Raw genomic sequence first — 17,867 nt, 5'->3', positions numbered from 1 at the left:
GCGGTGCGTCCATTGGGGCGTGGGGGCGTAGCCCCCCCGCCAGCAGCTGCCCGCAGCTCCCTCGCATTTATGATCTGAACTTACTTAAGTTCAAAGGCGCGAGCCAAGGTGGGAGAACTGACAATCATGTCAGTCAGCATGACGTCACCCGCCCACCTCCTTCAGAGGCTGAAGGGGTGGGCGGTCTGGCGTCATGTTAATTGACATGATTGTCACCAGGCAGCAACACAAGTGCGCATGAGTGGGGACGGAGGGTGAATTTTTTACCCGTGCCCACTCATGCGCACTTGTGTTTGCGCTTTTTTGCGCATGCCCATTAGGAGCCCGTCGGTCTCCAAATGGGCGTGCTGCGGGCGAAAAGTAACCTGTGCCCCAAGCCAATCCTGGCGCGGGAGCACTTACAGCAAGAGGTCCTCCGCCTCCGCAAACAGCAAGTGGACCTTCAGGCACATGCGGAGGATCTCGAAAATCGCTCCCTGAGGAACAACATAAGGGTCTGGGGAGTGCAATCCAAAGCGAAACGATAAGACATCACCAGCTTCCTACAGGGCGTGTTCTGGGAGATTTTGGGGGAAACGGAGGACTTCGGGATACGTATCGACAGGGCGCACAGGGTGGGCCTGCTGCGCTGTGCGCCTGCCCCCCCACCGGACATCCTGGCCTACCTACCGTACTTTCCACTCAAAGAGCGAATCCTGAGGGCGGCTCGCCAGAAACAACCTTTCCACCACAATGGTCATCCGGTGGCACTGTTCCAAGACCTTTCTGCGATTACCCTTCACAAAAGGAAGTCCTTCAAGAGAGTCACGTCGTTCTTGCGGGACAGGGGGGTCCCGTACTCTTGGGGACACCCCTTTCGGCTGATCTTTAAGTGGAATGGGGCTCTACATCAACTCAGGTCGCTGCAGGACACGTGTGCCCTGCTGGGTATAGAATGCGAGGAGGAGCCGCGGATGCAGGAGGCGCCGCGCGGATCCTCACAGGAGAACACACTGCGACCCTCACACGACTGGTTGGCACAGGGTAGGCCGCAGACACACGTCTAAAATGCACCTTAAACCAGACCCAGCAACCATGGCGCAGGAACAAGCCCAGGCGGTCCAGGAAGTATCCAAGGACACAGCGCCGCCGCAATGATGCAGTGATAGCAGGGGTTACAGCAATGCACTGGTAACACGCGGGGCTGATGGGGGTTCGGGCGGGGGACCACTTGGGTCGCCGCAGCCACGCACACCTCAACGTACGACTACCACAGACCTGAACTATACCTGGACAGGTCTGGGACTATGACTTGCTATGGGATGTTTCTTGTTGTTTTTTTCTGTTTTCCTCACCACACGCTACACAGAGCACCGGCGCCCTTAACCAAGAGCTGATGGCACACAAGCGTCTCAAGATTCTTTCCCTTAACGTGCGGGGGCTAAACAACCTCATCAAACAACGCGCCGTCCTATCCCTCCTAGCGCACTCCACGGCAGATCTGTGCCTCCTCCGGGAAACCCACTTGCTTCCGAAAGACCAACACTGTCTCAAGACCTGTGCCTTGCCCACACAACTGTTCTCGTCCTCTTCCAAGAAAACAGGGGGGGTGGCGATACTAGTGTCCAGATCATTCCCAGCCAAAACACCCCAACGTGAAGCGGAGATCAAAGGGCGGCTTCTAGTATATCGATTCCTTCTCACTGGCCAGGTGCTACTGGTGGGTTCCATCTACGCCCCCAACAAGGGGCAAGAGGCCTTCCTTCAGAAGGCTTTAGGGGCCGCCACAGCCAACACTGAGCGACAATTACTGCTGGGGGGGATCTCAACCTAGTTTTCCATAACATAACGGACCATTCCTGACAGAGGTCGGGTCAAGTAGGGGCCCTTTCCAAAGACGGGCACGCGCATCTCCGGGACCTAGGCCTCACTGACTTGTGGAGACACCTGCACCCACGCAGTACAGCATACACTTATTATTCGGGGGCCCATAAGACCTATGCCAGGCTTCATTACTTCCTGTGCTCCTACCAACTGGTGTCGAAGGGCACATGCGATAGATATCCTGCCAGCGTCACTGTCAGATCATTCACCGGTAGTGGCCACTTTCTCCCTCCCAGCCGCACAACCCCCACAGCGACACTGGCGTCTTCGGGACTCCCTTTTGACTACGCCATCCACAGTAGACTGGATTAAATATGCCATCACGCACTTTTTATCACACAATGACAACGCCGAGACGTCGAGGGCAACGCAATGGGCTGCCCTTAAAGCGGTAATACAGGGCGAATGTATCTCTGTCGCCACAGCCGATAACAAAGAGAGAGCAGGGAAGAGGGCAGAGATTACACAGAGGGTGGCAGAACTGGAGCAAATCCACCAGCGCACAGGAGCGGCACAGGCCTGGCGCCTGTTGTGCGCCGAGAAGAAAATGCTGGCAGCCATTGACCAAGGCAAGCCGGAATATGCCGCCCTCCGCCCTCCGCCTCCGCCACGCAAGCGTTCTATGAAACCCTCTATGCAGGCGACTCCATTGATGCTCAGGCAGGTCAGACGTACCTAGAGAGTGCACACCTTCCCTCCTTGAACGCAGCTCAGACAACTTTCCTAGACAGGGATATCGGCTTAGAAGAGGTGGTGTCCGCCATTTCACGCTTGAAACTCTGGAAATCCCCTGGCCCAGACGGGTACTCGGCGGCCTTTTACAAGATATTTTGCCATCAATTGGCCCCCCTGTTGCGGGATCTTTTCAATTCCTTTGCCCAACCTGGCGCTATACCTGCAGAATTTTTGGAAGCCGTGATTACGGTCATACCGAAACCGGGACGGGATGCTACCCGCTGTAGCTCATACCGACCCATATCACTTTTGAATATCGATTTAAAACTATACACAGGTATCCTTGCAACTCGACTAGCACCCTATATGTCGCAACTGGTGGAACCGGACCAGGCCGGTTTTATACCGCAACGTCAGACAAGCGATAACACCAGACGGGTCCTCCACCTTATTGAAGCAGGATCGCGCACGCGGCCCGACTGCATGCTCTTAGCATTTGACGCCGAAAAGGCCTTCGATAGGGTCCACTTGCCCTATCTTGAACAGCTCTTGCAACGTTTTGGGCTCGGGGAAGTGTTCTGCACCCGCATCCTGAATTGCTATAGGCTACCCAAGGCGATGGTACAGGTCAACGGACACATATCCTCTCGCTTTCCAATTGGCAGAGGGACCCGGCAGGGGTGCCCCCTCTCCCCTATCTTATTCGCCCTCTACATTGAGCCGTTAGCCCAAAGGATTCGGCAACATGATCTCATTTAAGGGATTACATTTGGTGGCGATACTCACAAGATTAGCTTATATGCGGACGACATTTTACTCTCCCTCACCGACCCCGTCCAATCGATTCGAGCGCTTTTTATCAAAACACATGACTTTGCACTTGCGTCCGGGTTCAAAATTGACACTGATAAGCAGAGACGCTGACTGAGGTGCAGGAGGAACATTCTATACAGTGGTCCGACACCACGGTCCCATACCTGGGTGTCCTTTTGGGTCCCACCATCCCAGACACAGTTGCAGTGAACTATTCCAGGCTCCGTGCGCAACTTTGCGGAGAACTCCCTTTCCTGGCTGGGAAGAATAGCGGCTATCAAGATGACACTTCTACCGCAGATACTATACCTATACCAGACACTTCCCCTGCGCCCTCCACCAGGCTGGATCAAGCAGACACAGTCTGAACTGGCACATGTCATTTGGAAAGGTTGTCGCCCACGCTTTAGACAGGCCATCGCGGTTCTCTCGCCAGAGCACGGCGTAGTGGGAGTACCCGATCTGCAACTCTTTTTCTATCCGACGCAGCTCCGCTCCCTAGTGGAATGGCACCAACTGGAATCCAGCAAAAATTGGCTCTTTCAAGACCAGGCGGTGGCGGGCATGCCATTGCAAGGGATCCCCTTCCTTCCGAAGCAACATCTGCCGCCTAACTTATATGCGTCCCACATCACTAGCACGGTTCTGGAGGTGTGGGATCAGGTCGCCACTAAACACAAATTAACCTCCTTCTCCTCGCCCATGACCCCCCTGTTCTCTAATCCCGACTTCACCCCAGGTCTTGACCCCAAGGCATTTACAGCCTGGCGACGCCCCGTACAGGTCCCTAGGGCACCTATTTAACTTAGACAGCATCTTCCCATTCCACCAGCTGAGGGAGGACCTTGGCATTCCGGAAGGGGATAGGCTCCCTTACATGCAGGTACAACACTGGGCGCTCCATCCACAGGTCAGGCCAGGGGCGCAGCGTCACCTCACCCCATACGAGAAGTGGCTGGTCACACGCACATCTGACAAAAAACTGATCTCCGATCTATATCAACACCTCCTTGTCACTCACTGTTATACATACAACGCTGGCAGATGCCGGTGGGAGCAGCACATAGGGAGGACCCTCACCCCGAAGGAATGGCGCGGCATTTACCACAGAGCTAGACATTCCGCATACCATGCAGGTCTCACTGAAACCCTAAATAAGGTGGTTACGTAGTGGTACCACACACCTGAACGACTTCACCAGTTCGATCCACATATTAGCGACCGCTGCTGGAGAGGGTGGGGGGAATTGGGCACATTAGAACACTTGCTGTGGAGTTGCGACAGACTGCAGGGGTACTGGAGCACGATTTTGGATGACATAGAATCACATTTGGATACCCAAATCCCCTGGTTCCCAGCCTATGTCCTACTGGGGCTGCCCAATGCCTTGATGTATCCCTTGAAATCACGGAGGGGCCGTCTTATCGCTATAGCACTAGGGGCAGCCACACAAAACATCCTAGCCCACTGGAGAACCTCACAAGCCCCCCCCCCACACACGGGCTGGCTACACAGGCTGTGGATGGTGCTCAGAATGGAGAAGCTGTCGCTTGTAATGGCGGGTAGAGGGGAGGAATTTCCAGACCTTTGGCGGCCATTCCTGACACTACTTACTGGGGAGTTTCGTGAGCTGAGCTGCCCAAGATATCTACGCCTCCTGCGGTTGACAGACACACCAATCCCGTAACTGAGCGACCCTGCATGCAAACGGAGGGCCGAGCACCACTGATTTCTTTTCCATCTTCCTCCTTTCCCCGTAGTGGATTATCCTTTTGATTTTTGAACAGAAGGGGGGGCGGGGGGTTTCGTTGATTTGGGTTGCGGTATGTTGCAGGACATGTTTTGCTGATCAACTCCTAGCAAACATCAAGCGAGACTGTTTTCCTGAACTGGAGTTGTGTCGAGAAGCCTGATGTAATATGGTGGTCTTGTTGTTTTGTTGTTTTATTTCTCTGTAATTCCAATAAAGAGACTTAAACCATAAACTGTTTATATAATTCTCCCCCTCCCCCCCACGCAACATATTCCCACCCACTCCCCCCCGTGTGCGAGCCGCGACTGGTGAATTGTAGAAGAAGATGTACACTGACGCCGCGAGAGTTGGGGCCTTCATTCTGCGCTAACTTTTGAGATTGCTCCGTAGGTACTGATTTTACATAAGCAGGTTTGGAGAAGGCCAAGGTGGGGTCTTGACTCCTTGTCAAAAGGTTCCCACCAGATTAATGAAACAACAAGCGATCGATTTGTAGCTGCGCCGCCTGCGTTTACAAATATCCATTGTCACCCGAACTAGCTATTTGCGCTTAGAGAAGCAAAAGTAAAGTTCACCCATGGTGCGTTTGTTCGTTTGCTATTTGCTGCTGCTTCTGGTCATTTTTTTTTTATGTGTGTGAAAGCTGGTGTGCACAGGACGCATACATAATACCCGTCCATTAAAAAAGGAGGAATTTATATTTTACGCATGTAGGCGAATAAAGTTGAAAGCGCAGAGCACAACCCGCTGTTCTCCCCTTGCCCAGCCTAGCCTGCCTTCCCTAGATGTCTTCACATCTAACATGGGCTTCGATTGGAATTCCATAGAGCATATTATCAAGGCCATTATTGCCGCTTTATCGGCAGTTTCCTGCCGATAAAAGCAGCGATAATGTAACGCCCTTTCTTGATAATATGCCCCTAGATTTTGGAGATTGGAGGTTGGTTGGTTTTTGGTGCCCTCCGTGGAAGTACAGCTCGAGATTTATTCAAAGTCTTGTCGCAGTAGTGCAGTGCAGAGCACAGATTTCTGATGATTAGAAACGTAGCTTCCCTCTGCAAAGACCCACATATAATTTATTACATTGAATTAAATGACATGTGCTATTTACACATTTGGAAAAAATCCCCTCATTTCCAGCTGTCATTGCAACAATAAGCGCCCTGCTCCCAGCTGTTGCATATTGATCTGCAGCTGGCCGTGCTGTTATTTCTCAACGCCAGAGCAGTTTAGCGGCAAAGCAATTCCAGCAGTGTTCGTGTATTGTTTTTTCTGTCTCACTGCCCCCTCTAGGGCCATTTTATTTTCTGGAATGCCCTATGCATGTAGTGACCTCTGATCTCAGTCGGTGTTGAGACCAACAACATTCCTGTCTAGGGAGGCCTTCAATCTGCGGCCTTACAAGAGGTTTACAAGTGATGTCTCTCCCCCTTAAGCAGCCTCCATTAAAGCTGCAATTTGGTTGCCTGTTTGGCCAGGAGAGATCCCCCCGAAGGTGTGTCTGCAGTGTTCCATGAATTACCCGGCGTGCACCTTTGTACTTGTGGGTTGGACATACTGTGCTTTTGTAAGTAGCAGTACTGAGTCATATTAGTCTTAACTCATTGCTATTGTTGGCCCTCCATTACCAGCGCTCAGATCAGAGACGCCATAGTTCAAGCTAAAATGGATGGGCAGGCCTGGGAGATAAACATGCATGTTGTCAGCTAGTCCTTTAGGCGAAAACACTATAGCTAACTGTCCAAATTGATAACTATTACAGAAAAGAATTGTATGTCTTTTCATTCTGCGCAGCCTTCTGTGCTCTCGACTTGTCTTGCACGTCTCAAGTGCTGTTTTTTCTCATTGCGCTCGCTCGCTGGTGTGCAGCATGCCAATAATTTTACGCCTCACCACTTTCAAATGCCACCAGCCACCACTGTTTTTGAGGCCTCTTCCACTACCTCTGCCTCTTACTGCAAGAAAAAGCTGCTGCTGAGATGGTGCAGTGCTGACAATGACTGGTGGCTGAAACTAAAATGGTGCCCATGCTGCTGATGAGAGTTTGGTTCTGGTGAAGACAACTCCGAGATCATGGGTCACAGCACAAATAGACTGACCTCCAAACATCATCTAGCTATAAAATGTCTTGTCCAGTAACTGGACCTGCAGGTCACAAGAAACCGCAGTAATTCACATCCAGGGTAACCTCTTAAAAACCTATACTACAACCTGCTGATCTAGTCAGTGTGTGCCCTGGATTTACTCCTGTTTGCGTTGTCGCTGCAACGATAACATGGATCAGTCCTGCCCCAACATACCTTGGTGTGCTTACTTACCAGGCATGACGCATTAGATTGTCCAGCATATTTACATTTTTAGATTACCTGGTGATATCATGGGGGTTTGCTTTGGATGTTCCCCTACAAGTGAGACCGGTCATATCTAATTCCCGGGAATTGAATGTGTCGACTCAAAAGATGGATCTGCATTTACAAGATGGAGATCTGGCCACCACTGCCCTAACTTGCCTGAAAATGCCTTATAAAAGGCCACGATAACTTGCTGAGCCCAACAGTAGCATACCCCTTGCTCTTTTACTCCTAAAGCCCCGGAGGCTAGCACCCCTCGTGTTTACCCTGAAAGAGTCAGGAACTAACCGAATAAAACAAACAAATGGTTTTCAAGCGAGTGCGGTCTGACGGGGCATGGTTTAAAGCATTGTTTGTATTTAAAGAGCCAAAGTGCTCCAGACAGGAAAGAAAGAAGGCTTGCCCATAGCAACAAAACTGGCCAGAACAATAGTAAAAGTGCCCTACATCCTCCCGGCCTACCCAATAAATGCCTGGTGTCTGTAGGGAGAGTCCCTGCCTACTCATTGTCGTCTAAAGTCAGCTATGGATATGGTCTGGCATGGGGAGGTGGTTCACATAAGCGATATTTGAGAACAGCAATCCATTTGAGATACATTTACTAAAAATTAAAAGGTGAAGATCTAGGGCCAGATGTATCAAGATACCCTTTTGCGATTCTCAAATAGCGATTTTTAAGGAATCGCTATTTGAGAATTGCAAAATGGTATGTGTGTAAAAATTCGCTATTTTTTAGCGATTTCTTAAAATTCCTTAATTGCGATTAGCAAATTGCTAATCGCAATTAAGGAATAATTTCCCGTTCATTTCTATGGGCCAGGAGGCCCATAGGAATGAATGTGAAATTATTCTCAATTTGCGATTCACAATTTGCTAATCACAAATTGAGAATAATTTCCAGGGTGCAAGGGTGTCTTAAGGACACCCTGCTGCACCTCCCCTGAAATTGACACGTGTGCGCATATGGCGTACATACATGCCCTAAGGGCATGTATGAGCGTCACATGCCACCTTTACAAATTGCAAAAAGTGCATTTGTAAAAGAATTCGCAAATTGCCACCAACTACAAGTTGGTGATAATTTGCGATTTCTTAGAGTGAAATCGCAAAACTTTCTTCTTTCTTACATACCACTTAAGGAATCGCTTTTTGCGATTCCTTACGCAGTAGCGCAAAATTAAGGAATCGCAAATTTTGCGATTCCTTAATTTTGCGATCCGGTTTTTTAAATAAATCGCATTTCCCGTTTTTTTTTCCGCAAACGCTGCTATTTTGCGATTCGCAGCGTTTGCGACAAAAAAAGGCTTGATACATCTGCCCCCTAGTCTTTTTCATGAAAACTAAAATCTTTTGTTTGGGGGAATTGGGTTAATTCACCCAAATTTTATAACTCAAGATTTAAGAGCGAAATGTGTCTATTTTAATAAACTGGTACAAATGATTAAAGGTCGAAAATATATTTAAAGCTGAAATGGGAATGAAATGCCTTCTTTGTTTAGAAGATTTATTGCAGATGTGTTCCTTGGTAAGGCAAGGTGCTTAATGCGATGAGTGTTAATTCATGACTCATACGGAGGACTCCTCACCTTTTATACGTAAATCTTTTTATGACATTGTCGTTTCTGTTGTCTGAAACCTTAGCCTGTAGGATTTCTATTATCTCACTCATCTATGTGGAAAATGATGAAATCTATCAGTCTTACGCCAGTGGCCCACCTTGCCCTTTCCTATAGATTCTTGTGAATATCTATCAGTGAGTTGCATGATGGACACGTGAAAGCAAACTGAATAAAGAAGTGAACAAAGATTCGATAGTCATTTTAAATATTTGAAAATGCACTGCCTGTAACAATTCTTTTTCAAATTTCTAGTGATATGCTGATATTTGCACCGCATTGCCACTGTACGAGTCGTTTTCTAGAGTAACAATGATCTCACACCAAGAACCACAATGGTGAACCAGTCCTGCCTGACCCAAATGAAATATTTCATTTGTACCCATTCAAAACCTTTGTTTTCATGACAATTTATTTGGAAATTGACAATTAAAATATCCAATTGGTCTGCATTGTTCTCAAGGGCCAACTCTTAAGGATGTGTGGTTGCAGTTGAAGATGGTGTGTGTGCCCCATCACCTTCAAGGTTCTCCAGCAGCTATGTCTGCCTATGGTGTGGTTGCTCTGGAATGGTGGAAGGGCTGCCTGAATGTCTCAGGCACAGCAGCTATAGACCATGTTGAAGTACTGAAATTTTCATTCTCAGGGAATACTTACTAATATAACAAAGAACTTGGCACAGAAGCTGCAATATGAAAAGACATCTTTATTAAATTTCATAAGTGAGGCCACGTCACCCAGAAGCCGTAGCAACTGAATGAGGTAGTCTGAGGAATACAGAGGACAGAGGCCTTTTATACGTTTTAGCGTTACATGACTCAGTACAAAAGTAAGGGGCAGTCCTAGCTTTTGCAAGCATGCAAATACCCAACATTCCTTCTTACACAAGCTGAACAAACCCATAATAAAAACGGGCACATCCCCATCGTAAACAGGCCATAAAGAAAGGAGCAGAGACAGGTGTGAGTAAGATAAGAAATAGTTGTATGCAATAAAGGTTTATGGTGTCCTGTGCCTTGATGCTTAATCTTGATCAGCTACTGGGAAAGGAACTGGTCGAACAGGTTTGGCTTCGGGCAGTGGAGTCAGCTTGCCCAGGTCACACAGAAGTCAGCTGAAGGTGTACGTGACCTTAAGACTCGCTTGGCCTTAGTCATCGGCCTATATTAGGCCAACCACAAAATGGCTGCTGTGCACAAAATGGAACCCGAGGGTTCAGAACGGAATCCCTGATTTCATGGTGATCTCGTCACTCGAACACGCCGAAAATACTCGTATATAGTATACTTGTCATTTTCGGTCTGCTGATACCAAAATCGTCATGCTACGATGATGTTTATGACGTGGGTCCAGAATCCACGGAACCACAGACCCTTCTTTTGCCCTTACATAGGCAATAACCTACACTCACGCTAATCTGAGTCCAGGTCTATATTCATCAAATCATCAAGATGTTGCTGAAGCATAATCCTATTACTTAGCAACTCTCTCGGGACAGGTCTCCTTACACACGTAGTAGCATAAAGGCCATATATGGCAGGACCAAATAGGGAATACCTCTATCTGTAGTATGTGGTATAAGACCACACACCCAACAATTCGTGATGTTCACTACTAACTGGTGTTGGTGCAGAAACTGTACAAAAGGAATTATCAGTAAACTCTGACCTCCTAACTAGTCCATGTTCAGGTAAAATATGGAAAGAATGCAAAGAAGTAGTAGTAGGAAGAGACATAGGTTGGGAGGTGGGTACAGATGTCAATTGAGTAGAGAAAAACAATCCCACCCATAAAAGACAACGTCATGTTTAAAAAAAAAAAACTAGAAAACACGTTATTAAGAACACATAGACAACAGGAGAAAGTAGTGACCACTATTACAAACGAAATTATAATTTTTCACAACCCTAAACAAAAGGTAAATCCTAAAATTATCTAGTAACATTTTAGGTCTTCCTATGCACTTCAGTAATTTATTATATGTTCAAGTGAAACAGTGGTGACCCTCATTAATGCTCTGAGGTGAAAAGGGATACTCTTCCACAGAAAATGGACTTTATTCTGCTTTTACTAAACAGAATACTACTTTAAAATAATGCCAGCAGAACAATAAGAATCATTCTCTATACAATCACACGGAAACCTCTTGTGAAACCAACTATGCCCAGAGTCCGTTCAAAAAGCCTCTCTGGCAGGCTTCTATTGTCCATCAAATCTTCTTTTGTTGTTGCATAGGCCTCTTCATTCAGGTCTTTTATGTAAATGGTGCTTCTCAGTATCCGTTGGAGTGCTCTCCTGGCAAACACTCAATGCTCATTCAAAAAGTCTCAATGTCTCAAGGCAGTGCACCAGCATCTCTCCTCTGCGGCAGACACTACAGATATTGTGCTCTTCATTGGTCATGAGCACAGATCATCTCGTGCAGACCCGGGACCATTCTCAGCCTCCAACACTCATCAATCAGTGTCAGAGGACGCTCAGGCTGCTCTTTCATGGGCACCAGAATGTAGTGCCTTTTTGCCAATCTTGGATCCTCCGGTGCACTGCACTTCCGTTGGAGCAAAGGAAAAAGGGGGGGGGGGTTGCGTGGCCAAAACTGGGGCCAATGGGCACAAAGGACTGCACACTGTCAGAGGTTAACCAGCACATGACAGGCGCTCTTTTGCACTGAAATCTCAAGGGACTGCACACTGTCAGAGGTTAACCAGCACATGACAGGCGCTCTTTTGCACTGAAATTCTGGTTCTGTTTCAAAACCAGCTCCTCCTTCCTTTTCTGATGTTGAACGCCTTCTGATGAAGCAAGTGCGATGCCTTGAACAGTTCATTGTATAACAAGGGGACTGCAAACAGGTGGCCTGTGATCTTCAAAGGAGTGGCCACACGCCATGGGACAATTCTGCGTCGAAATACACTGTCATTCTCAAAGGCAATACAAAAACAAAGGCAATAGGCAAAACAGTACCTCTAGGCTCTTCAATTGGGTTGCCGTGTGAGAGCATATCCTTCACCATCTAAGGGTAGATAGCGACATGGGAATTCTATCTGAATGGATGTCCTCACACATAGTGGCATCGTCTAATGGGGTAAACACATTTTATCTCAATGATTACATATAGGTGTTCCTAAATTCCTTATCTAGAACATCTCAAAAGAAAAAATCGCGTAATACATATTATCAGGGACATGTAGATACCTTCTTTTAATAATTGTGCATCAGGTGGACTATGCAATACAAAAGCTAATGATCAAGATCTGGAAACAAAAGACAAGAACTAGAGAGCCCTGGTATTTCCATTATTTAAAATACATCTGGTCCATCAAAAATTAAAGCAGTAGAAAAAGGAACTAAAAACCAAATTAGAATAGGCATTGAATTTGTCATATTCAAAAAACGTAAGGTGTCTCCTATTGAGGTGGAAAGCTTATCTTAGTATAGTATTGAGTTAGTTAATCAGTCCATCCCTACCCTAACAGTCAGACTGGAAAAACATCAGAATAGGCCTAAAGAAAATTCTTAGAAACCAGTCTAGTTATGCAACAGGGAATTATACATAAAATGGGGGTCCATGGTACATTACTGCAATCTGAAAGTGTGAACCTGAACAATACACTAATAATAATAAAAGCTGACTGGTGAAAGGAATACGGAAAAGAGAAATGAGACTAGGACACAGCGTAAATCCCCTATAACTAGGCATGATGTGCTTGGGTGATAGTCAGGCATGTGACACAATACCAAGAGTATGGGTGATACACAAAAAAAATCACAATAGTTTACAAATTTAATTCTACCGCTGGCCCTCTGCACCATATACGGTAATCTCAGCTAATGTTCCAGTTCCTTCTTCAGGGAAAAATGAAACCTGGTTTCCTTTACGGTCCAAAGCCATATACTATTTAGGAAGCAGAATAAAACTGACTAATGTAATATAGAAATTAGGTCACCATGTACAAGAGTCACAAATCTATAATTTATCCTTACGTCCAATCAGGATACATAATTTTAGGGTTGCCTGTTCCTTACAGGAAAGGGGGAGTAATGTGACTGTAGGTGATACCTTGTTTCCTGTATATCTTTTTATTTTCCTTCAAATACCATTAAAGCCAAATTTGACATACACTGATGAAGTGTTGTCTGTCTTTCTGTGAAATTTAGTGTGAAAGCAAATCTACCCAATGTTTGCAGGATACACATCGTCATGCATGTCCTTTGACAATACAGGTAAACTTGTAATAGTATCATAAGCAGCAACATAAAACATAAAACATGCAAAAACGCACAAAACAGACGTCAAGCCATCAGATATACTCGCTGTAAAATGATAGCATATATAAATGAGCGGTGACGCATAATACCGTGTCAGGTTTAAAATCTTTTTGACAGTAGATCACCAATTAGTGGGTATCTTCTGTCAAATACAACTTTCAGACACACAGAACCAGCAAGAATAATTCATGATAGAACCAAATACACAAACATGAAAAACGCATGGACATTTCTTTTCAAAGGAGTTGCGCAAAAAAAATCTCATTTCAACCAACCAAACTCACGTGTCTTGTTAGGCTTAAAATCCCCCAGAGCAATCCATGAATGATCTGTGAGCAGAAGCGAAAAGAAAAAAATACACAGCACACAAAAGAGAGACATTTCTCATAATAGACAGACATCAATTATAACTTTTAAGCAGAAGACAAAACATGATACACATTAAACACAAAAATAAATTTCCATTACATAACTGTTACCATCTTGTCAGTCACCTTGCAACATAAAGCCCTTTTAACTTTCCAAAAGTACAATTGTTTCACTGACACTCCATGTTGGCTCTGTCCCACGATTTACACTTTGAAAAATACTTCTCAATTGGCAAATCGTTCTTACTTATTCATGTAGGCTTCAAAATTTTAGTAAAAGGCTGCATCTTATTTTTTTTGTCTAAGACTTAATGCAACACTTCGTTTTCTGTCAAATAAAGGCAACTAGCGGACATTATTTTTTAGAGCAGAAATACAAATGTCATGATGTTGGGACTTTTAAAGAAACATTTTTTATATTTCCCTTTGGAATTAAGTTCTTTAATTTTATTGATGTTCTTATGGAGAAACCAGAAATCCCACCTTTCAGAGGCTGTTTAGCAAGGTCATTCTGCATTTCACAGAGACAAGGCTCGAATTTAAAAGGTCACAAATGTCAACATGACAGCCTCCTCCATTGTTTACAGGAAAACTAAAGATAGCATCTTAGCGCAACTTGAGCAGCCTGTTTTCCTAGCCCACAGTTTCTGCTCATTCCGAGGCTGACAAAGACAGAAGGCCTACTACATTTACTGTGAATGATTCACACATACCAGTTTTTAGAACAAATGTTTGCTACCACCCTATACAATGGTACTCATTTTAGCAACCTAACATGGATGAACGTCTAAATGGGCCCCGCTAAAGTTAGAACCTTCTACCCTGATATTAAACACAAACCTCTGCACCGGGCACATTGGCTCACTGAGCTATGAAAAACAACCTCAATAACAACTCGCAAGTTTGTATTACACACAAATGTATGCATTTACTGAAGCCAGGGACACTTTCAAGCTATGGTAAATGACAAGAATGCTGTGTTAAAAATCCATTTAACTCAATTTCGACTTTTATCTTTGGGGCACTTAAAAATAAAAATCCTACAATTATATTACTTATTAATCATCCTCAGAATGTGCTTTACAGATTGCAAAGATTGGACATTAAGCATATCACATCTAATTCCTTTGAAAAATGAGTTTTTACGCCTGCGCCAAGTGAAAACCAACATGCAAATTACCTAATTATACAGTAACACATAACTTAACTCAAATTTTAATACTAGGAGGTCATAGTCTGAGTATGAAGCTTTATAAATATCAAAAACGATTAAAAAAAACACTTATTTTTTCTCAAATAATTTTTTCATAATTAATAATTTTTCGTTCAATGAAACCAATTATCTGTTTTTATGATAATTCCACATATAAAGGTAAGCTGCATCTCTTGCCTATCATTTTTAGATGCATTCATTTATGCGCCTAAGCACAAAAGCCTAACTTAAAACATGACATTTTTCGCGCCATTTTTTAAAGGACAATCAGTATTTAGCAACAGAACCAAAAATATACTTTGAAAAAAATGCTTAAAGAGAGGAAAACCGCAATTGGAATGTCTTCCAGTGATACAAAGTGATGAACCTTATTTTTGTAACCCTCTAAAACACTATTCTGAAATGAAAAAGGCCAACTGTGATTAACTAACGGCTAAGTCCTGGGCTAAATAAACATTCCGATGCTATTCATGGCCTTCAAAAAACAACATCTGCTGCCTTAATGGCAGGAAGGGCCTGCACAGTGCTCAAACCTGAGCACGCTTTCAGTCTTACTAAAAACAGACATTTCGAGTTTTAAAATGCGTGTGCAATAAGATGCATTTAAATCTAGCAAAAATTCACTTTAGCCTAAGTGTTTGCCTTTTACATGTACTACAATGCATGTAAGTAAAAAAATGCTATAAATTCGTTTTGCTACAAAACACACAATTATTTTTGAGGCCCTTCATATTCCTAGTGAATGTGAATTTTAACTTATCTATTTTAAGCATTTAACAGTTTGCACATATGCGTTTTTGCTTAGTCTGTAAATTAAATAGCAACATATAGCGATTTTAGCATGTGACATAGTAAATTGCTGGAGTGTTATTTAATTTCTACTTAATATTAATTAATCTGACATTTTACTTAACAGACTGAAAACATCAAGAAACCCACAAACACACATTGAGCTCATTGCAGACATAAAGAGAAAGGATTCAAACACTCAGGACACACAATACAGTGCTGTAGCTATTGTTTCATAAATTGCGCCATCGCAATTCACATTCTGAAGTTACACTAATGAGAAAAACCACATAGACATTGAAACACACATTGAACCCACAAATCAACACTCAGGACGAAAACAAAGGACAGCCCACAGACTGTACCCAAACCAAACCATTTGTAAATACTAGCTGTAAGTCATATTTACAAGAAACACGTCTCAATAGGGTTCCAAAAGACTGCAACAAACACAGCCCAACAGACTGCTGTATGTGCACGAAGCCACAATACACTTAATTCACTAGCTTTGGCTGGCAGAACACCAAAACTCGTTCTGCATATCTCCATTCATAAAATTGCACAGAACAAAGGATCCTTGTTTTGTATTATGTCATATTTTAATTCCCTGGGGATACAAAATCACCAAGGAAGAAATATGTTTTTAAATCTAAACCTATTTAGATATTCCCTTTAGGGGAAGCCGGCTAATCCAAACGTATACAAAGTTGGCCAACACAAAGCTCCAAATTTGCTAAGATCAGGCATCTTATAGCTCACTAATCTAGCATCAAACTTCAAGGGGCTATCTCTATCGATACACTCGTAAATATACAAGACCCTCGGTTTTTGAAAATTGCAATCTTCAAATAAAACTAAGGACCAAACAAACTAAGAACCAATCAAAATCAAAGAACCAAAGAACAAAGGACTGGGAGCGACCCACTTATACTTAACTCTTACTTTTACTAATCAAAAGGTTATCCAAATTCTAACTGTCAAGTTCTACGTGACCTAACGGTCTTTTTAGAATACTCACGCCAAAAAGGTTCTCAGTCAGGAGTGACAGCATGTGGAGGATCAAAATCAGGAAGATCAGAAATATACTGGGCTGCAGAATCAAAGAATCTCCAGAATCCCTGTGCACAGAGTTCCTTCTTAGTAGAATCCTGTTCTGTCCTCCTCAGTAGATTTCAGTCTCCTGACACGATCACTCCCACAGAAAGCCACTTCTCTGATGAGCCCCGCGTTGGCTGCGCCATTTGAAGTACTGAAATTTTCATTCTCAGGGAATACTTACTAATATAACAAAGAACTTGGCACAGAAGCTGTAATATGAAAAGACATCTTTATTAAATTTCATAAGTGAGGCCACGTCACCCAGAAGCCGTAGCAACTGAACGAGGTAGTCTGAGGAATACAGAGGACAGAGGCCTTTTATATGTTTTAGCATTACATGACTCAGTACAAAAGTAAGGGGCAGTCCTAGCTTTTGCAAGCTTGCAAAAACCCAACATTCCTTCTTACACAAGCTGAACAAACCCATAATAAAAACGGGCACATCCCCATCGTAAACAGGCCATAAAGAAAGGAGCAGAGACAGGTGTGAGTAAGATAAGACATAGTTGTATGCAATAAAGGTTTATGTTGTCCTGTGCCTTGATGCTTAATCTTGATCAGCTACTGGGAAAGGAACTGGTTGAACAGGTTTGGCTTCGGGCAGTGGAGTCAGCTTGCCCAGGTCACACAGAAGTCAGCTGAAGGTGTACGTGTCCTTAAGACTCGCTTGGCCTTAGTCATCGGCCTATGTGAGGGCAATCACAAAATGGCTGCTGTGCACAAAATGGAACCCGAGGGTTCAGAACGGAATCCCTGATTTCATGGTGATCTCATCACTCGAACACGCCGAACATGCTCGTATATAGTATACTCGTCATTTTCGGTCTGCTGATACCAAAATCGTCATGCTACAATGATGTTCATGACGTGGGTCCAGAATCCACGGAACCACAATGTCTTTTTTACAAACTATCTTCACCCCTTTTGGAAGGCTTGATAACCCAAGATGGTGGTATGCTGAGTGTGTTTACAAGTCTCTTTCTCCCAATGGTTATGGAGAGAAGGCTCAAGGATTGAAATGGGGGCACTCACACACTGTCATGTTTATCTTTGTCCACA

The 17,867-nt window shown here is 44.5% G+C and overlaps 1 protein-coding gene across 8 annotated transcripts in view; it reads left to right on the top strand.

The window, feature by feature from the left end:
* The window catches only part of LOC144767990 (guanylate-binding protein 1-like), a 333,964-nt gene that overhangs the window by 235,024 nt on the left and 81,073 nt on the right, over nt 1–17,867 (top strand). The gene's annotated exons all lie outside the window — the stretch shown is intronic.

This window comes from Lissotriton helveticus, chromosome 7 (assembly GCF_964261635.1).
Source record: "Lissotriton helveticus chromosome 7, aLisHel1.1, whole genome shotgun sequence".
Taxonomy (NCBI): domain Eukaryota; kingdom Metazoa; phylum Chordata; class Amphibia; order Caudata; family Salamandridae; genus Lissotriton; species Lissotriton helveticus.
Note: the sequence above shows the minus strand (reverse complement) of the source record. Positions and strands in the feature narration are given on the sequence as shown.